At 53.5% G+C, this 19,421-nt stretch overlaps 2 protein-coding genes across 15 annotated transcripts in view; one reads left to right on the top strand and one right to left on the bottom strand.

Annotated features, from left to right (window-relative positions):
* RALGPS1 (Ral GEF with PH domain and SH3 binding motif 1) overlaps positions 1 to 19,421 on the bottom strand; it is a 238,220-nt gene that overhangs the window by 48,268 nt on the left and 170,531 nt on the right. The gene's annotated exons all lie outside the window — the stretch shown is intronic.
* The window catches only part of ANGPTL2 (angiopoietin like 2), a 33,670-nt gene continuing 27,345 nt past the window's right edge, over positions 13,097 to 19,421 (top strand). Inside the window, exon 1 of the mRNA XM_036412059.2 lies at positions 13,097 to 13,590. The gene's annotated coding sequence lies outside the window, so the exon portion shown is untranslated. The remainder of the gene's footprint in view (positions 13,591 to 19,421) is intronic.

The raw sequence follows: 19,421 nt of genomic DNA, 5'->3' as shown, positions 1-19,421 counted from the left end.
GGAAATAATTTTAAAAGAAGGGAAAACATTGTACACACAAAGATAGTCATTGTGGGGAAATCTACAGTAGTTAACAACAAAGACTGGAAACATTCTAATGTCAAACAACAGGAAATAGCTAAGGAAATTAAACTATATGGCAAAACTGGAAATAAAAGTATGGAAACATTAAGTGCTGGACAGGTGGGATTTTAAGTGCTTTAAAATTTATAGCAGTGTTATCCAGTTGTTTGTGCATTTTTAAAAAGAATGTATTAAACTTGAAGATAAACTTTTATTCTAATAATTGATATTAACTATCAAATTTAAGTTTCTCACCAAAATAGCAACATATATTTACATACTTTCATATATTATGCAAATATATGCATACTATGTAAATATATGTATGTATAAGTATATATTTACACACACATATATGTAAATACAAATAGCCCCCAAAGAACAGTGGTTTCTTCCCGAAATACCAGGAAACCTCATGTCCCTCCTTTTCCCAGCCATTTAATTGGTACCCACATTGAAGGGCACGTGACTTTCAGATGAGCCCGAGATGACCCAGGGGCTGACTGACAGCCAGGGGAATGGAGCTTGCATCCCTCCCTGGAGTGTGTTGGCTTTGCTGACCTCAGCTGACCTGCCAGGATAGGACAGATGGTGCGTCTCTACAGCTCTCCCCCCACTTCCCTCCAGACATGCCCACCTCTCCCATGGCCTCCAGAGTTCCTGCCCCATCGGCCTTAACACACAAAATGAGGTCGCAGCACTCAGCCCGGCATCCTGGCCATGGTGTGGCCTGTGTTATACACCATTCGCAGTGTAGGTGCCGCACGCTCGTCCATCAGACGCTGTTCCTACTCTCAGAGCCTGAGTCCGGGGCTTTTCTTAACGCTGGGTCTGCAGGGCGGACTCCCTGGCCCCTAAGGACCCTCTTGGATGGGTCCTCTGTTCCTGTGAGGTAACCAGACCTCTGAGCCCTGGGCATTTGTCGCCGCTGGAGAGCCTGCAGCCTTTGCTAGACCAAAGCCTGACCTGCCACCTCAACTTACTTCCCAGCACATGGGGGGAAGGCAGGAGCAAAGGCGAGACGCCTGTCCTCCGGAATGTCCCTAGGAGGCAGCTGCACTTGGAGGGTTGCTTCACTGCCATGAGCAGGCCTGTGCGAGGCGGGATCTCACAAACACCTGTGAGAAACAGGCCCTGGACTGGGCTGCTGAACACATACTCCAGAAGGACAAATTCAGACCAAAGATTCATTTACAAATAAGGTGAAAACATGCGATAAAATTTCATGTTGTAATTTTCTATATGCAAAACATTGTAAATAAAGATAACATTTTTAAAAACTTTAAAAAACTGCTCAGCAAAAGGCTGCCAATTGCCCTTACTTGGGGAAAACTATCTTTTCTTCTGAGATTATGTTCGGCTACACAGCTGGTGTTAAAATGTCCCTTCTTCTAGGAAACAACGATGAGGGTTTGTATTTCTTCATTCACCATTTCTAAAAAGTTGGCAGCGGTGAGAGCCTCCAGACTTTGTTTTCGAAGTTCCCTGCCTGTGAAATTGCAGCCTGGGACCCACGAGCCTGAGCCCACAGGAGGTTCCCTGGCAGCGGTCAGGCGCTGGTTGGTGTGGGCCGTGCCAGGGCTGGAAACCCCCAAGGGTGGCTTCTGAGCGCAGAGAGGGAGCCGGCCAGGCAGGGAGCAGCTGAGTTGCTACAGGCTGGAGGATCTCTCAAACTTACAAAATATCTGAAGGTTGGGTAAGTAGGAATTTCAGTTTGGCATAAAAATCTCAAGCTTGAGTTCACCTCTTCCTTTTTTTCCTGTCAGTTTCCGTATTACTGTGGGGTTGATCACATGGGCCCCGATCCCACTTGTGCCTCCTCCCCCGGCACCTCTCATTGGCCGGTGCAGCCATCAAAGCCCCATCTCTGCCTTGGGAGGCACCTCCCAGCTCTGCACAGGCTGCCGACACTGCAAGTCCCCAGGGTCCACCTTGGCAAGGCCCCAGCCACTCCTTGGTGTCTCCTCCGTTCCCTTTGGTGGCCGGTTTCCCCCAACAGCCTGCCCATCACCCCACCCACAGCTGTTCCTCCCAGTGGGCACCATACCTCCTAAATGAACGACCTCGGCTACCCGCTCTGCCCCCTCACCCATCTCCACCCGCCTTTCCCTTCTGGCTGCCGTCCTCACCCCATCTGCTCCAGCACGGTCTCCCTGGCCAGCCCCATGTTTACCTGGGGATCTTTACTGTCTCCCAGTCTATACTACCTTATTATTATTATTTTTTAAATATTTAAAAGAACATCATCCTGGAAAATAGATAAAAACATAATGAGAAAAACAACTGCCTGTGATCCCACAGCTGTGAAAAGCACTCTCAGGACGGAGGCGTGTCCTCCACATAAACACTCTACAAGCTCTGGTGGACTGTCCCATCGGTGGAAGGCCCCCGGGTCTCATTCTCCAGTGAAAGTGGAAAGGGCCCACCCAGGTTAGGTGCTGAGCCTGGACATGCAGACACTGCCTGCGAAAGACCAGGCCGTGGGCAGGGACTGCCGCGGGCCAGCCATGGCTGCCCACAATCAGAGCTATCGCTTCACACAGGAGCCCATTGACTCCAGGGTCTGGGAGTAAACCACCGAAGCCCACACATCTGACTCCGTCAGTCAGGCACACAACTTCTGGGGCACCCAAAGTCACCACTAAAGGTGGGAAGAGAAGCGGGAAAAAGAGAAGGATGGCGGGTGGAGAATGGCTGGCAGTGAGAAGCCAGAGCTTTCCTCCTATCGACTCAGTGCGGTGATAACGCAATAATTTTAATAATAATACCCGTAACACAAAAGCTGGCCCATGCTGGGAGCTCAGTGTGTCAAGTCCAGGCGCTGCAGCCATTCACCTCTGTTTCCCAAAGCATGACACTCCTCACTGAGAGCTCATGGTGGCCGGGAATGGACATCTGCCTCTATTCTGGCGAGCATCAGAAAAGCTACGGCATATCAAACCCTTAATATCACAGATATGAATACAATAGGGTTAAAGAGTAAGTGTGAAAGATGGTGATAGTAGTGAAGACAGTCATAAGGGCTGAAGTTTGGGGAAACACTGTCTTGTCTCACTGGGTCCTCTCAGCCCCTGCTCCGTGGGGGAAGGGGTTATGGAGGAAGAAGGGGGGAAGGCTCAGAGTGCACTCCTGGGGGGGGAGAGGGACGGGTCCTCCTCCATCCTAAAGGTTTTAAGGGTTGAGATTTAAGGGGCTCTCCCAGGGAAGATCTAAATAGAATATTCATCAGCTTCCCAAGTGTGTCGTTTCAGGGTCGGGGTCTCCACTGATTGGTTGGCACCAGGGTAGGGGTCATTGTCAATGCAGCTGGTCACATTTTGCTGCTTCTCTGGGCCTGTAGCTAAAATACTCCCGAGGCCTAGATGTCATCTCTAGGGAGAAAAGTCACCCTAGGGTGCTGTCCTTTGCTAGGCACCCAGGGCTTTCTGTCCTGGTGACCTTCGTCTTCCTTGATAGCAGAGGCGCTGGAGGAGCCCTGGGCCATGCTGATGAGCCCATCTCACTCAGTGTTGGTCCTGATGCTCTGGAAGGCAGCCTCTCGGCACCTGTGCATCGCAGCCAGATGGCCTGATTCAACACACAACTGTCGCCTCACAGGCTCACCCATCGCGAGTCGCGTCCTCTCGGGGCCACTGCCCCGATGGCATTCACCATGACCTGCGGGGGGCGAGGAGGTTCCTCGCCAGTGAGCTGGAAGGCACGAGGAACGAGAAGCAGGCGCTAGGCCATGGGAGCAGGTGGCAGGGAGAGGCAGAGCGACCCTGAGGGATCTTGGAGGACCCAACTCGGGACCCTCCAATGAATGACCTGGAAGGCACGCCTGACCATGTGCACAGTCATGAGCTCCATGCCATTGCTGTGCATCGCCAGTGAGTTGGTGAGGTGCTCCTCAGTGGGCACTGCACCTGGCAGGAGTGTTTGGCCGCATGGTGCCCTGCACTATGAGGCGGGTACTAGGCACGCTTCTTCACAACAAGGTGATCCTGCATAGAAATGCCACTGATCTGTCCACCATCATTGCTCCGCTTTCTGAAGAGCTTGACTTCAGGGTCTCTGCTCCTGCAGGTGCAGCCGCCTCCCAGTGGGCCACCCTGAGAGTGCAGATGGGGGGGCGTCTCTGCCACTCTGCGGGGACCACATGCCGCCCTGCTAGGACCATGTGCCACCCTTCCTGGACCCTGTGCCACTCTGCAGGGACCACGTGCCACCCTGGAACAGACAGGAAGAGTCCCACAGTGTTACTGGTCCTGTCCTCTGAGCATCTGTGGCCAGCACAGCCAGCAGTGTGGCTGAGTTCAGGAGCACGTATGCAGCCACTAAGTAGAGTGCCCCTTCCTGGGGAGGAGACGCCTGGGTGGTGTGATGGGGAAACGTGGACAGGCAAGCCTGCCGTGGCAGTCGCGGCTTTCCGGGGCCTCGCTGCAGTCAGACTGACCCAGGAATGGCAGGTCTGGACGTTTCTCCCGGCCACAGGCCACCCCGGCAGCCTCTTGGGGACAGGAGCGAGAGTGGCTCGTCTTGCTTTGCCAGGCCTGTTGCATGTCAGCACAGGACAGTGTGACCCACCTTCTGGCCAAACCCTCCTTGAGCAGGGCGAGCCCAGACAAGGCGCCGTGCCCCTGAGGCCGGGGCGTGTCTCTCGGGGAAGGATCGTCTTCCATCCCTTGTAAGGACAGAGAACGAGAAGCAGGCGCTAGGCCATGGGAGCAGGTGGCAGGGAGAGGCAGAGCGACCCTGAGGGATCTTGGAGGACCCAACTCGGGACCCTCAGCTCTTCCAGGACCAGAACAAGAACATGAAGAATTCAGGTCAGGTTTGAGCTGAAACTTCCGGTCAGTGAAGTGCTGCCTGCCCACCAGTCACCGTGACCCTAGCGTGTTGATGATCATCTAGTAAGTTCCATTACTGGGCACCCAGTCGCTGCCAGGCACTGGGCTTGATCGTCAGTGAGCTCTGTGGTCCTCACACAGTGTCTGACAGCTCCCGGTACTATGCCCACTTCACAGACACCCCCCCCCCCCCCGTCCCTCGGTGGCCATTATTATTTACTAGAGGCGCGGGCACAACATTCGTGCTCTTGGAGGGGTCCCTCAGCCCAACCTTTGCCCTCTCACAGTCCGGGAGCCCTTAGGGGATGTCCAATTGACACGGAGGCAGGAGAGGCTCCTGCCACTGCCGCCGGTGTGCTCGGCAGCCGTGAGCCCGGCTTCTGGCTGAGTGGCGCTCCCCCTGTGGGAGCGCACTAACAACCAGGGGGTAGCTCCTGCGTTGAGTGTCTGCCCCCTGGTGGTCAGTGCATGTCATAGTGAATGACCATTCTGTTGTTCGGTCAATTTGCATATTAGCCTTTTTATATATATGAAGGGTGTCTTTAAAACCCGGAGTTAAGAAGAGGCAAGAAAGGGGTCTTGGGTGGGGAAGGGTCACAGGCCACGGCTCGGTGTCCTCATGGCCGCTCCAGCTCTGGCAGGGAGCCTAGCACGGTGCCAGGCACGCGCGTGCCTGCAACGCACGTTTTATTGAATGAGTGGTGTTCTCTTAATTCTAGGAGACTATTAATCTGCTACTTATTAATGAGGTGTTCTGAACACAGATTTAAGCTGCAATTGGTCTAGCAACCAAAAGAGACTGTGGGTCTTTAAAAAAAATCACGGAGGAGAGACCCCTCTGTGTGTGGAGGGTGGGCGGCCCTCCCATCCCGGCCGGGCAGGAGCCGGCAGCTGTCTCCCGGCGCCTGCCGGAGCTGGACGGCGGCCGTGAATACTTTCTTTCTTAGTGAAGCTCCTCTCTGGGTGCTGAATCACAGCATTCACAGGGGGAGTGGGGACAAGAGCATGTACTAAGTGGATACCAGGCATCAGCTGGGGCAGGGGTGGGAGACCTGGCTGGGCCAAGGCTCAGGCAGGAAAGGAACGTGACACCGGCTCCTCCAACGGCGTCTCTGCCACCCCCACGGTGGGTGCTGGGGGCCAGATGCACACTCAGACCACAGACCTCGGCGGGGGGTGGATGAAGAGACAGGCCAGAAATAGGCCGAGCGTCTGGGGCGTCAGCTGGGATTTGCCCCTTCCAGCAAGTCAGGGCCCAAGCATTCTGTTTACCAAATACTCTGCACACATAGAAACCAGGACGGTCTGGCTCCACGTGAAAGGGAAGGGGAGGGTCTCTCCAGAGTGGATTTCGAGGTGTTGGAAGCTTCTCTGCCTGGTGATTTCACCCCGGTCTCTTGCCAAGAACCCTCATTATCTGCCCAGCCAATTCCTTGGGCCCCGGGAAACACAAGCAAGGTCATCCGCTGCTCATTGCCCCTGGACGGGCATCTCCATAGGGGTCTGTAAGGGGCCACTCACTGTCCCTGGATGGGATCTCCATAGGCGTCTGTAAGGGGCCTGGGAACCTCCCGCATTGACCATAAGGCTGCCTTTTGTCCCTCACGTCCCATTTGGTACAAAGGTCTTGTCTGACATAGACAATGTTCCAGAAGCAACCACTTTTTAAAATTTTATATAGAATGGGGATGATTTAAAGCAGCTTTGGAAGTTTCCTGTGAACTTTTAATTATGAAGATACAAAGAAAACCAGCAAATTAAAATGAACTCTCGCCAGTCTCTGTCCCAAGTCTGTCCTCCTGGGGATGGGCCCCGGCCTCAGCTGCACATGGGAGAGCAGGGACAAGACCAAATGAACGTTCCTCCAAATACCGTAATGATGACAACATGAAAACCAGGCAAATAAGTCTCAGCAAATTGGCTTGGAGCAAATTGACGTGGAGCCCAAACTCTGGTGCTCAGATGGGGCTTAATAAATATTTGTTGACTGAATAGCAAATGTGTTTGACTGTTAGGTGATATCCAGAGCCGGGGAGAAGCACTGCCCGGACTCTGTCCCCTGGCAGTGGGCTGAAGAGTCGGGAATGAAGTAGATCATCCACGAGCTAAAAACAGGCCCTTGAAGCTGCTTTGGAACGGAGCATGCGCCCTGTGCTGACATTTGTTTGGCAAGCGTGGAGCAGACAGTGCCTTCAAAGGGCTTTCCACGCGGCCTAGACGCCTCTGTGACACTGGGCAGTCCAGGACAACCAGTAGCACTGCCTCCGAACCCTCCCATCAGTGCAAGGCTCCTAACTTCTCACCAGGGCGAGGGAGCACGTGGTTCCCCCAAGTCACAGGATCTGACCACAATACCTCCAGGAGGGGAGAGGCCCAGCTGGCTCGCTCCAGCTCACAGGCAGCTGTTTTACTGCTAGGAAATCTGGATGACAGAGGATTCTGGCAGTTCTGCAGCTTTCCTGATGCTCAGACCCTCCTCTAGACCTTTCCAGTACCAGCTGACCAGGAGAGGAAGGGCCCTGCCTTCTTGGCCCTTAACTATGGGTCAACTTCACTGGAACCTTGATGACTAAAACGGCCAAATTTCCTCAAATCTGAGAAGCCATCAACGGATAAATGCCTCATGTTCCAGTAAAAAAACAAAAGATGCTGCCAATTAAACCCTGACATGCTATTAACTTTAAGATGCATCCTGATTTCAGAGATCTAAAAACAAGAAAAAGTGTGTTAGATTTGAAAAAATGCAATGTTTTTTTCAGGACAACTGCGTTCTTGCTGGCTTTGAGGTAGGTCTGAATCCCTTATTTCCTAGCTTGTGGCCTGGTGCAAAGGACTTCATTTTGCTAAGGTTCTGTATTCTTAAGAGTAATGCTTCCCTCATAAATTTTGAGAGGAGAAAGTAAAATGTTAAGCTTGATATCTAATACATCACAGGTAGCCATATAAGGTGCTCTAACAAGGCTTGTGGGGCCCACATATTTTGTCATCTGCCCAGGTGGTTCTGAGCTGAACCAATCTATAAATTATTGGGACTGAAGTTTCCCAACAGACTATGACCAAGAGGGGGAGGAGAGGGGAGGGAGAGATATAAAATAAGACATGAATTAAGCTGGCTGGGTTTATGGTAATTCAACAACAGCAGTGAGGAAGGAGGTTTGGGTGAGAAGACACATTCCATTGGGATGCAGGGAGTACCGGTTCCTAAAATGGAGGAGTGATTGAAGTAACTCTCTGGTCAATAGCAATGATAAGATCTGGACAATATACAATACAAACACAAACTAATTAAAAGCACTTGAAAACAACCTGATGCAATGGAAATTGGAGATGGGAAGCATACCAGAGCACTGCCCAGTTTATGGTGATGCATGGGAGAACAGAACTAAAATGGAATGTAGAGGTATTATTGGCTGGGAAGACGGAAAGCGATTAGATACTGAGGATGCAAATTGAAGAGGAAAATGCCAGAAAAGAGAGAACCAAACAGGAAAAGCTCCAAAACTGCTATACAACCCCCCTCCAAATCCTTAATTAACCCCTACTTCTTTTTTTTCTTTTTTTCTTTTTAATGTGTAGACAGAGACTCCAAGGAGCCCAAAAACTCCCCAAAGGAAGCAACAGCTGGGAGGCAGAGAATTCAACACTGCCTGCAAGATAGAATCTGGAGTTCAAGTCTTGCCAAGTTAAAGGGGTTTAGCAAACACTTATGGCTTTTGATTTAATTCCAGAAAACCATGTCTTACAAATAAGTACAGGATGAAGGGTTATACCCAGGGCTATGGGCAAAACCAAAATAAATCTGAACAAAATCTAAAACCAACCTCTACAAGCTCAAGTGGATATACCAGTAATTTGACTGCTTGCTAGAACAAAACATAACATTATTCAGAGGAAAACAATAAAATCGTCTTTTCAATGTATCATCCAAAATGTCCACTATAAAACTAAAAATATACAGACATGCAATTAAGAGACATAACAGTCAATAAAATCAGAGCCACTGATGAACCAGATGTTAGATTGAGTAAATAAGAACTTTAAAATGGTTTTTATAAGTACAGGATTTTCAACAAATGAAAGATAGAATAAATAAATGGTTAGAGAATTTCAGAAGAGAAATGGGACCTATAAAAATAAACCTAGGTAAATTCTAGAAACAGCAGTAAATTCTAGAAATGAAGTACCTGATATAAAACATATTTTGGATGAAATCGACAATAAATTAATACTACAGAAGAAAAGATCAGCAAACTTGAAGACAGGTAATAGAAATGATCCAAACTGAAGAGCAGAGTGAAAAAAGGGAAAAATAAAGAAATGCATGGAGCTTCAGAGACCAGTGGGGCAACAACTAGTGTATAAATGGAGTTCCAGAAGGAGAGAGGAGAGAGAATTGGGCAGAAGAAATATTTGAAGGGATAATGACCAAAAATTATCCCCACACTCCCAAATTCAGTAAGAAACATCAGCCCATCAATCTAAGAAGCTCAGTGAAGGCTACATAGAATAAATACAAAGAAAACCACATCTACGGTAGTCACACCACCGTCAAACTACTAAAAGTCAAAGATAAAAAGAAATCTTAAAAGAAGTCAGAGAGAAAAAGACTATGTACACAGAAACAACAATAAGGAACAAAACTGACTTCTGATCAGAAACTATGTAGGCCAGAAGGCATTTAAAAAGTTCTAAGCATGGAGAAGGTCAGTTAGGGATAAGTGCAGCTTGAAATGCCGGTGAGACTCCAAGGTTGCAAAGTACAACAAAGGTCTTCTCCCAAGCACTCCCTTATAACACACATTCTCCATGCACTCCCCTGACACACTCCCACCACACACAGTGCCTCAGTGTCACATCTCAGCATTCCCAACAGAGAAAAGAATTATAGCTGTCAGGAAGGTGAAATCATTTATACAAACTGTGAGACATAATTAAGATTCTTTGTATTGTGCCACCATGTAAGCAATGCATATTTTTTCATCCTGATAAAAACTCTAATAAGAAAAGTGAAGATTTTCTCCTCCTTAAATGCTTTAGTCACATGACTCTTTGGTCCAATAGGCTGGCAGAAATGTGGGAATAGTGCTCCTAGAGGAGGTCAGGAGAATCCAAGATCCAGGAACCATCAAGTTGGAAACCTGGCAAAGAGGTTTTGGTAAGCGTGGGAGGAGCTCGGAGCAGAAGCAGCATACGTTTCTTGAGCAACTGCTGAATGCTGACTGCCAGGCATTGTGCTAAGCGCTTCAGGTGCATTATCTTAATCCTCACACCACCCCGGGGAGTATTATCATACCTTTTTTTAAAAATGAAGAAACAAAGTTTGAAAGAGAACCAGAAAGTTGCCAGGTTAGTCACAGAGTTGGGATGTGAGCCCAGGTCTGTTAGACTGTAAGCCACAGCTATTCACCCGCCCCCAGTCAGTCAGCCGTTCATGTGTTCATCCCACGGCACTGGGCTGGACTAAAGGAGAGCTCCACGTGGCTATGACCCCAGAGCTCAGGGAACCCATAGCCAAGGAGGCAATAAAAATTACCATAGCCAACGTTTTATTGAACACTTACTATGTACTAGCCATTGTGTGTTACACTTAATGTGTCACATCCTATTTAATTTTCACAACCGTCCTGTGACGGTTGGGCTAGAATTTGATTCCACGGCTCAGGCTCCCCAGCAGAGTACCAACTGCCTACTAGTCTGACACTTCCATCAATCCAGGACTAGTCTGACACTCCCATCAATCCAGGCTGCACGCAACGATCACCGGTGCTTTTAGAAGTGCCAGCGAGTGGGATCACTGCCATGCTTAAGGCCTTTCAGTGGCTGCCGAGCATCCCTGGGAGAAAGCCCCACCTCTCTCCCGAGGCCTCGTGCTCTGACCTGCTCCCCTTCTCTCCTCAGCCAAAGGCGCGTGTCAGCTCCTTGAAAGAACTCTGCGCTGCTCCTGCCTCAGGGTCTGCTCCAGCTACTGGTGCTGTGTACCAAGCTATCACCCAAATGTAGCAGCCTGAAGCTGCCGTTTCCTTATCGTGGATTCTTTGGCCAGGACTTCAGATATGGAACAGCGAATGCCTTATCTTTGCTGATGTCTGGGGCCTCAGGAGGAAGACTCTCTAGCGAGGGTGACTCGATGGGCAGGCACTGAATCGCTGGGAGTCATCTTTCCTCACATATCTGGGGTGGGTGCTGGCTGGACCGATGCTACAGAGGCCTCTGCATGCCTGCTTCCGGGCAGCTGGGCTTCTCAGGCTCCAGCCTGGCTCGGGGCTCCAAAACAGTGTCCCCGTGAACGAGGCAGAAGCTGCCCTGCCTGCTGTCCCCCAGCCTTGAGTCCAGGAGTGTCGCTTCCATTGCATTCAATTGGTTACAAGCAAGTCAGGAACCTCCTGACTCAAGGGGAGGTCTCATGCGGACCAGGAGCTACACTGGGGCTCTCTCTCTGAAAAAGCGATCTACCACACAGTCTTTACACATTATTGCCTGGCCCAGACCACTACCCTCGCTCCAACCTCTCCCCCTGCCAATCCGCATCAGTGAGGCACCTCTTTCTGAGGGAGCACCTCTTTCTGAGGGAGCACCTCTTTCTGAGGGAGCACCTCTTTCTGAGGGAGCCTGCCTTGACTGCCCCGCCCAGGCTTAATCAGGCCTCCGGCTTAGATACACCCTTAGCGCCCGTACTTCTCATGTAGCCTAGTCAGTCTGTCTGTCTCCCGTCCTGACTGTGAGCTCTGTGAGGACAGGACTTTCGCTTCCTGGTGTTGGCTCAGAGCAGGTTCCATACCCTGGAGAAGAGAGACAGACATCCTGGAGAAGAGTGAGGAGGAGGAAGGGGGAAGGAAGGTTATATGCCAGCCTCCAGCTGTCAAGGCTGTAGCTCAAAACGAAATCCACTGGGTGCCTGTGCTCCTGCTGACCTCGAGCCCCCGGCCTGCCACGGCCCTACCACCAGTGGCTGATCACTGCCCCACCGGACCCCTCCGGCCTTCTGGGGATCACAGGATGGATGGGCATCTTCACCCCCAATCCAGCTGTCTGGCTGGTGCTGTGGCCTATAACATACTGGGTCCTTTTGCAAAGACCCACCTTCTACAGAGGGATGGACCGACAAAAGGAAAAGGAGACGGCCCGAGCATGTGAAGGAGGCTGAGGCAGGAAGAAACATCTGCTCCCTGCAGGGTCGGAAGTTGGGTCCTGAGGAGGGAAGGGTCATGATGGACCTGTTTGCCCAGGGACCAGGAACATGGCACATGGGGCTTAGGAGTGGGGAGGACGCCATTAAAATTTCTCTCAGAATTTGTCTCCACTATCAGCACTATCACCACCTTCGTCACTAATTTATTTTAAGTACGGAGGAGTCACCATGGGCACCTTGCAGGGCTGCTGTCCAGGCAGAGGGGCGCACTGTGCCCGGGGCCCCTTCCCTACCTGCCCTCCCCGCTCCTGGAGAGCCGCTCACTGTGTGCCCAGTACTGGCTCCTTTCTTGCTCTGACTCCATAAGCATCACAAGCTGCACCTTGATAATGAATGTGCTGAGGACTCGATGGCCCCCCATTATTTCTTCCTTAAAAAGCCTGACTGGGAGGGGGGGTCACAGTAACCCACCTGATGCCAGAGTCTGCATCCTTACCCTGTGCCGAACCCTTTCCCGAGGGACCTCAGAGAACTCTCACAGCCCGTGGAGGCGCATTACTAATTTTCACTCATTTGCTGATGCACGAATGGGACGCCCAGAGAGGTGACTACACCAAGGCCACTCCCGTGGTCCTAGGCTCCTGCCTCTTTCCCGCTAACTTTCCCAGCTCAGATGCTACTGGCTGCTGTGCAGCCAGCCTTGGCTCCCTTCCCCAGGGTTCCAAGAGGGAGCTGAAGTCCAGGGAGCCATGGGCAGGGCTGCCCTGCTGCTCCCCCCCGGGGACAGGGACTGTCGGGAAGCACCCGCTCCCTGCAGCGCGCACACTGCTGCCTGCACAGCTGGAGCAGCTCTCAGCCCATTACCTGGAAGGGAAGCTGTCTGCTCTGCAGAGCAAACCAGGAGCTGCCTGGGGTTTGGGGAGCGGGCGGGCCAGGGAGTAGAGCCGGGCCAGGCTGCCTGTGCCAAGGAAGGAGGGGGCTGCTGAAGCCGCCAAAGCAGGCGGGGGGAGGGGCCGGGCCAGCTGGGGCCGGAGCTAGTGTGACATCACCGGGCGCCCGCCTCTGTCTGGGGCTGAGGGGAGGCCCTGAGCCTTTCGGGCCTGGGGGATCCTCTTGCATTGGTGGGTGGAGAGAAGTGCCTGCAGCCAACCAGGGTCAGGCTGTGCTCACAGTTTCCTCCGGTGGCGGCATGTAAAGGCTCCACAAAGGAGTTGGGAGTTCAAATGAGGCTGCAGCAGGCGGCCCGAGCCTGAGGACGAGCGAGCCCTGCGCTGTGCCTCCCGGGCTGGACCCGCGGAGCATGGCCCTGAGGCTGCCGCCGGCCCCCGCCACGAGCGAAAGCAGGTTGTGAGCAGCCCGCAGGACCCCGGCCGCCCCGCCCGGCCGCCGGCCGCTGTGCAGGGCTGTGCGGGCGGAGCAGAGCCAGCAGAGGCCAGTGAGGCAGGGCTGCTCGTGGCCAGGCCAGCCTGCGGCGTGAGGACCCTCCTGGAGGCCATGGACAGGCTGCCCCGCTGACGGCCGAGGGGAAGCATGTGAGGAGCTGCCCCAGAACCACGCAGGAGGGAAGAGGTAAGGGGCCGGTTAGGTGGCACGGGGAAGGGGGCACAAGAGGTGGCAGCAGCTGGTCCTGGGTCTCAGGGCTCAAGACCCCTGACCCCAGCTGGGATGTGTGTAGCTGGGTCCCGGAGGGGTCACTCCTGCTTTCACGTGGAGCCAAACAAGACATGTGCCAGGGCAGGACCTGTGGGTGCTTGGGCAGAGGGTGGTGCTGTGGGGTGAGGTCATGAGCTCTGATGCTTTACCAAGAACCTCTCCTCCTCAGACAAAGGCCCTCTGGGTGATGGCAGTGGCTCCTGAGCCGCTCGGAGCTGGGGTGTGTGCCCGAGTATGTGCCATGTGTAGGTGTGTGCCCGGGGGGCCAGCAGACAGCAGGGGCAGCTGAGCATTCGGGAAGCCGTTTGAAGTTTGGGCTCCTTTGCCTGGCTAGGGATGGCACCCAGGCAAAAGCAAAAGCAAACGCTCACGCTGTCCTGTGGGAGCCGGGAGCCTCGCTCAGGAATTCCCTGGAGCTGAGCAGCGGTGCCCACACCCTCGGCCGCAAGCACAGGGGCAAAGGGCTCCAGCGCCAGGAGGGACGTGCCAGCCAGAGTCTGTGCCACTCTGACAGGGCGAAGCGCTGCCCTGGCTTCCTCTGCATTTCCGAGGATGCCTGGTCCCTCCTCACAGTGGATGGCGCCCAGGTACCCGGTCTCCCACCGGCTGGACGCGGCTGGCAAAGGGGATGACCGGCCCCAGCAGGGGGACAGCAGGCTCCACATTCCCAGTCCCTTGAAAGCACTCAGTGTTAGCTAACATTTCGAAACAAATTCTTCCTGATCCCTCCCTTGTGCTTCTGTGATATGTGTGTCACGGGTCAGCCAGTGCCTCTGCTGTGGGATTATGAGAGCTCCCGGGGCCAGCCGGTGACTTAGAGAAGGATCCCCTTTCTGCGGCGCTCGGGGGAAGCTGAGAATGCCACTTCCGAAGCTGGCCCCGCGCCCCCACACGGACTCCTCCAAACTGAGGCAGAGTGAGGCAGTGCTTAAGAGCGAGGTTCAAGTCCTGGCTTTTCCGCATCTGAGCCAAACTGACTGGCAGAACATGGAGCCTCTCCAAGCCTCAGTTCCCTTTTCTGTGAAATGGGATGACAACGGTGCCCACCTCTTAGCATCATCTGATACTTCTATTGCACTTACCCTGATTCAGGCACTTGCTAACTTGGGGAATCCACCTTATAACCTAAGTGCACCCCCATTTCACAGATAGGAAATTGAGGCAGAAGAGGGTGAGTGATGTGCCAAGGCCACATGCTAGTGAGTGCCAGCCCCAGGACTTGAAGCCAGCACTCTAAACCACATTGTGCTGTCTAGCATGCCCGGGAGGGCTTTCACACAATGCTTGGTGTGCGGCAAACCCTCAGAAAATGTTAGTCACTGATTAGTATGAGCCAGAACAGTCAGAATCGCAGAGAGGAAAGAGCAGAGACTCACATTCCCTCTCTGTCCCTCACCTCCTGCTAGGGTGTCAGAAAACCCACAAGGCTCCCCATCTTGGGGTCTTCCCAGGAGCCCAAGGGGGGCAACCTGCCGCTCTCTGGGTCCGAGAATCCACACTAAGGAAGGGGGCAGACATAATGACAGAACAAACTCATCATATCTGACCAACCCTGCAGTGCGAGCATCCTCCACCCACACAGGCTGCCTGTCGGTCTGTGGGTCTCCCCGCCACCACCACAGTGGGCGAGGAAAGTGAGAGAGCTCCATGCTGCAGGAGGACCAGCGCCAGAAGAGGCACAGACCCCCTACCTCAAACCCCACCCCTACCACCAGGTCTGCCACACGGTGGCCCAGTCAGTGCATCTGACACCAGCCGACACCGGTGTACCTCGGCCTGAGACAGTAGCCTCTCTCCTTTGGCCCAGAGGTCTCGGTGGGCTCCTGGAGTCCTGGGAGCGTTTGGAGAAGCTGACATTGAACATCTGTTTTTCTGGCACGAGGCCTCTGGGCTGCGAAAGCTCCAGCCTGGAGCCAAGGGGCGGCCCAGGCCCAGGCCAAGCAGAGGCTCTGACCCACCTCACGGGGCTGGCTAACAAAAATAAGATTAATCTTTACTCAGTAAAGGCAGTCATGGTGGAACAAACAAAAATGTGTGAAGCACAGGACGGGCTGCACGGTATCACCACAAGCTCACGGGCAGAACTAAGCCGCTCCTCCATCCACAGCGATTTATTAAGTACCCACTGGGCTAAGAAAGGCACGGGCATTTTTTGTTTCATCCTCACCAGAAGCTTAAGAGGTAGGTTCCAGTTTTAGCATCCCATTTTACAGATGAGAAAACTAAGGCTCAGAGAGGGCAAGTAACTTGCCCAAGATCACACAGCTGATCCCTGCTCAGCCTGGCTCCAAAGTTCATACTTCTCCCCCCTCCACAAAGGCATCTTCACTTCTCTTTTCCTGGCCCCGTCACTGGGTCCCTCCCTGCCCATGGCCCCAGCAGCCACATCTGTTTTGATTGCTGTCCTATAAAATGCTGCATCATCCCATCTGAAAACCATGTGCTTTACTGATTCGGATGCATCACTTGCTTGTCATAGCAGCCTACTTCTGAGACAGAACAGGCATGACTGCCACCCTATCGAAGACGAGCCTCCGCACAGCCACACAGTGTGCCTGTGGGAGCGAGTCAGGGAGCCAGACCTGGGTGTTGAGCCAGGCTGTCTGACTTCAGAGGCCGCGCACCTGCTGCTCGGCGCTGTATCCAGCACCTGGCTCGGCACCAGCTCAGAGGGGCAGAGCCCGTGTTTCCTGCACTCCTGCCTGGAGACGTCAGGCTGCTGAAGCGGGCACAGTCCTCAGGTCCCCCCTGGGCCGCACCTGAGCAACTCCTCAGCAGCCATCAGGGAGAGGCGCTGGTAGCTACATTAGAACAAACATAACAGACAGCAGCCCCGCCCGAGGCAGGTGCTCTCAGCTCTGGCATCTCTCTCTCTCCTTTTTTTTTTTTTTTTTTTAAATCCTCTCCCAAGGACATTTTCCCATTGATTTTTAAAGAGAGACTGGAAGGGAAAAAGAGAGACACACAGAGAGAAATATCAGTGTGAGACACATCTATTGGTTGCCTCCCGCGCGCACCCTAACCAGGGCCTGGGACTGAGCCTGCAACCGAGGTAATGCCCTTGACTGGAATCGAACCCCTAACATTCAGTCCACAGGCCGATGCTCCGTTCACTCAGCCAAACCAGCTAGGGCCGTTCTGGCCTCTCTTCACCATACTCATTTCCTCTGAACTGGTCTCAGTTAATAGCACCCGGATGCCAGGGGGACTGTTTCTGGCATCCACAGCCCAGTGGGAGCAGGTGGAAGGTGAAGCTAAGAATCCTCAACACAACAGCAGGAGACCTGTAAAGGGAAAGCACGTGGCACTGAGGAGGGCCTGCAAGTTGGGCGGTGCTGTCCCCACTTTACAGAAGAGGAAACTGAGGCTCAGAGGGCGCAGCACCTCTCCTCAGGTTTCTCCACTAATGGGCCCACAGGCAGGGATTCCAACCCAGATCTGGGCTCCTTCTACCCTAGCCCACTGCTATTCTGGACAAGCACACTGTGGAAATCTCAAGAATGAATCAAGTCATTGAATAGCATTTCTTTTCTGTGAATTTATATAAAACACCCCAAATAGAAGGGTTATTCAGCCACTGGCAGCTTGAAGTTGATGGTGATAGGTCACATCAGAACCTCATTCTGACAGTAGTTTCTATGACGGAACCGTAATTCCCTCCCTCTGACTGTAAGCTATAGGATGGATTTAATAACAACTTTTTTTTGGGGGGGGACATTGTAAACATCACATTGTAATGTTGTAAAACATTATAAAATGTAAACATTGTAAAACAATACCATGTCCCATTACATGCATAGATCATTGCAAGACATTCTGATCACAGAAATGTTCACGTGTGTGTGGGGCGGGGGGCGACGAGGAAGGGGGCAGGCAGGCCTCTTACAATCGTGCTATTGTGTTAGGCCCATTCTCCTGTGAAGCCAGCCTGTATGGGGCCAGCAGCCCCAGAGTCTCGGCTTCCCCTGCTGCCCAGTCCCTCTAGAAAGGCAGGCCCAAGATCGCCTCGGAAAAGACCAGAATGAACTCGGTTCTTCTGCAAAAGATGCCTGAGGACCCACCCAGCTCCAGGAATGCCCCAACTCCTGCTCGAGGTGGTCCCACTCCAACCTCCTTGAAGGAAAGACTGTATCTCTTAGTCATACTGAGCCTCCAATCCCGACTCAATTCCGACCCGGGGCCAAGAGAGAAAGGTGTCTGTGAAATGAGTGAGTGAGTGAGTGAGTGACGCAAGCCTCAGACCTAGGCAAACAAGCCTTGCCCGTCCAGGTGCCACACCACTCCCCTATGGGTGTCCAGGTCAAGTTTCTTTTGGGGTGCCTCCTCTCCCACCTTGTGCTCCCCCAGCCGCCACCTGGCTGCATGAACTGCCACCACAGCCCCTGCGCTGCCCTCCCAGGGCCTGTTCGCTGCACTGCAGGTGTCTGCGCTCTGTCTCACCTGCGCTGTGGGCCCACGGAGGCGGGGGCCTTCCTTGTTCTGGCTCTTTCTCCAGCCCCCAGCGCAGTGGCTGGCACAGAAGAAATGCTCTGTTCCATGAAGAACATCCTTGAATTCCTATTTAGTAACCCAGGTGCCATCCTGGCTTTGGGGTTGTCAGAGGGGGAATCGCCCTGACCTTGCTGGGTAGCCACCCAGATGAGTGCAGCTGTGTCCTGGGAGCTGCGATGGAGGAGCCACAGCTGCTCCTGGGGCTGGAGGAGGGCGGGCCCTCACTGCGAGTGGCCGGCTCACAGAGCAGTGGACTCCTGAGTCCACTTGGAAAGGAGGCAGCAGGCGGAACTCTGGAAGTACTAGGGCAAAAAGAACAGCGTGTGCGGAGCAGGGAGCGGTGACCACACCGGCTCTGTCTTCGTAAGTAGGACACTGACAAGTCCAGAGTTAGGTTTTAGAATGTGTCCTCCCGAGGCGGGAGGCCAGTGGGGCTGTGGATAAGGAACCGGCTCTGGAGGAAGCAAACACAGTCCCGAGCCCACCTTCACTACGTGGTAGCTCTGTGGCCCCAGGCAAGTGGCTCCATCCATTACCTCTGTTTCCTCAACTGTGAAATGGGGACAAGCCTAGCCCCTGCCTCACAGAGCTGCGGGAATCAGTGAGGTAGGCACCCAAAGTGCTTGTCCAGCGCTCAAAGGGTAAGCCCATGCCAACAGGTGAAGGCGGCCCTGGTGCCAACCACTCAGCCGGCTCAGAAGGGCAGCTCCAGGTGGGATCCAGTTTCCCGGGAAGCCATGGGGGGCAGCACTGCCCAGCCAGTCCAGGCCTCCCCCTCTCCCTGGAGGCTCCCCAGCTCCAGGGCTCCAGAGCACATCAGGCCCCGCCGGAAATGTAGCGGCCAACTCAGAAGCCGAGCTCCGAAATGGCTTCTGCAGACTCTCCACCTCTGCTCTGCTGGCCGAGGCCCCTGGCAGAGGGCTCCATGGGACGGCTTCGGGGGAATCTCAAAATGGTTCCCAAGTAATGTACCATGAAAAGTCGCAGCAACATCCTTGTCCCCCTGGCAAAGGCAACCAGCTCCCCTCTGCCTAACCACATCCTCTCTCACACTATGATCTCACAGTGTGACCACAACCGCCCCGCCATGAACTCAGCCCTTCCCTGGAGCCAGCGACTCCCCAGGGGCAGGAGCCCACAGTCAGGGGCATCAGGCCGATTCCACCCCCAGAGCCCCTCTTCCAGGCAGCTCTGCCTGACCCCGCACTATTGGCTTCTCTGGGTCACGCCTGTGTTCCCATCACCTGTGACAGGGC

The sequence above is a fragment of the Pipistrellus kuhlii genome, unplaced genomic scaffold (genome assembly GCF_014108245.1).
Source record: "Pipistrellus kuhlii isolate mPipKuh1 unplaced genomic scaffold, mPipKuh1.p scaffold_m20_p_43, whole genome shotgun sequence".
Lineage (NCBI taxonomy): Eukaryota > Metazoa > Chordata > Mammalia > Chiroptera > Vespertilionidae > Pipistrellus > Pipistrellus kuhlii.
The sequence above is the reverse complement of the archived record's forward strand: the minus strand, read 5'-3'. Positions and strand labels throughout refer to the sequence as shown.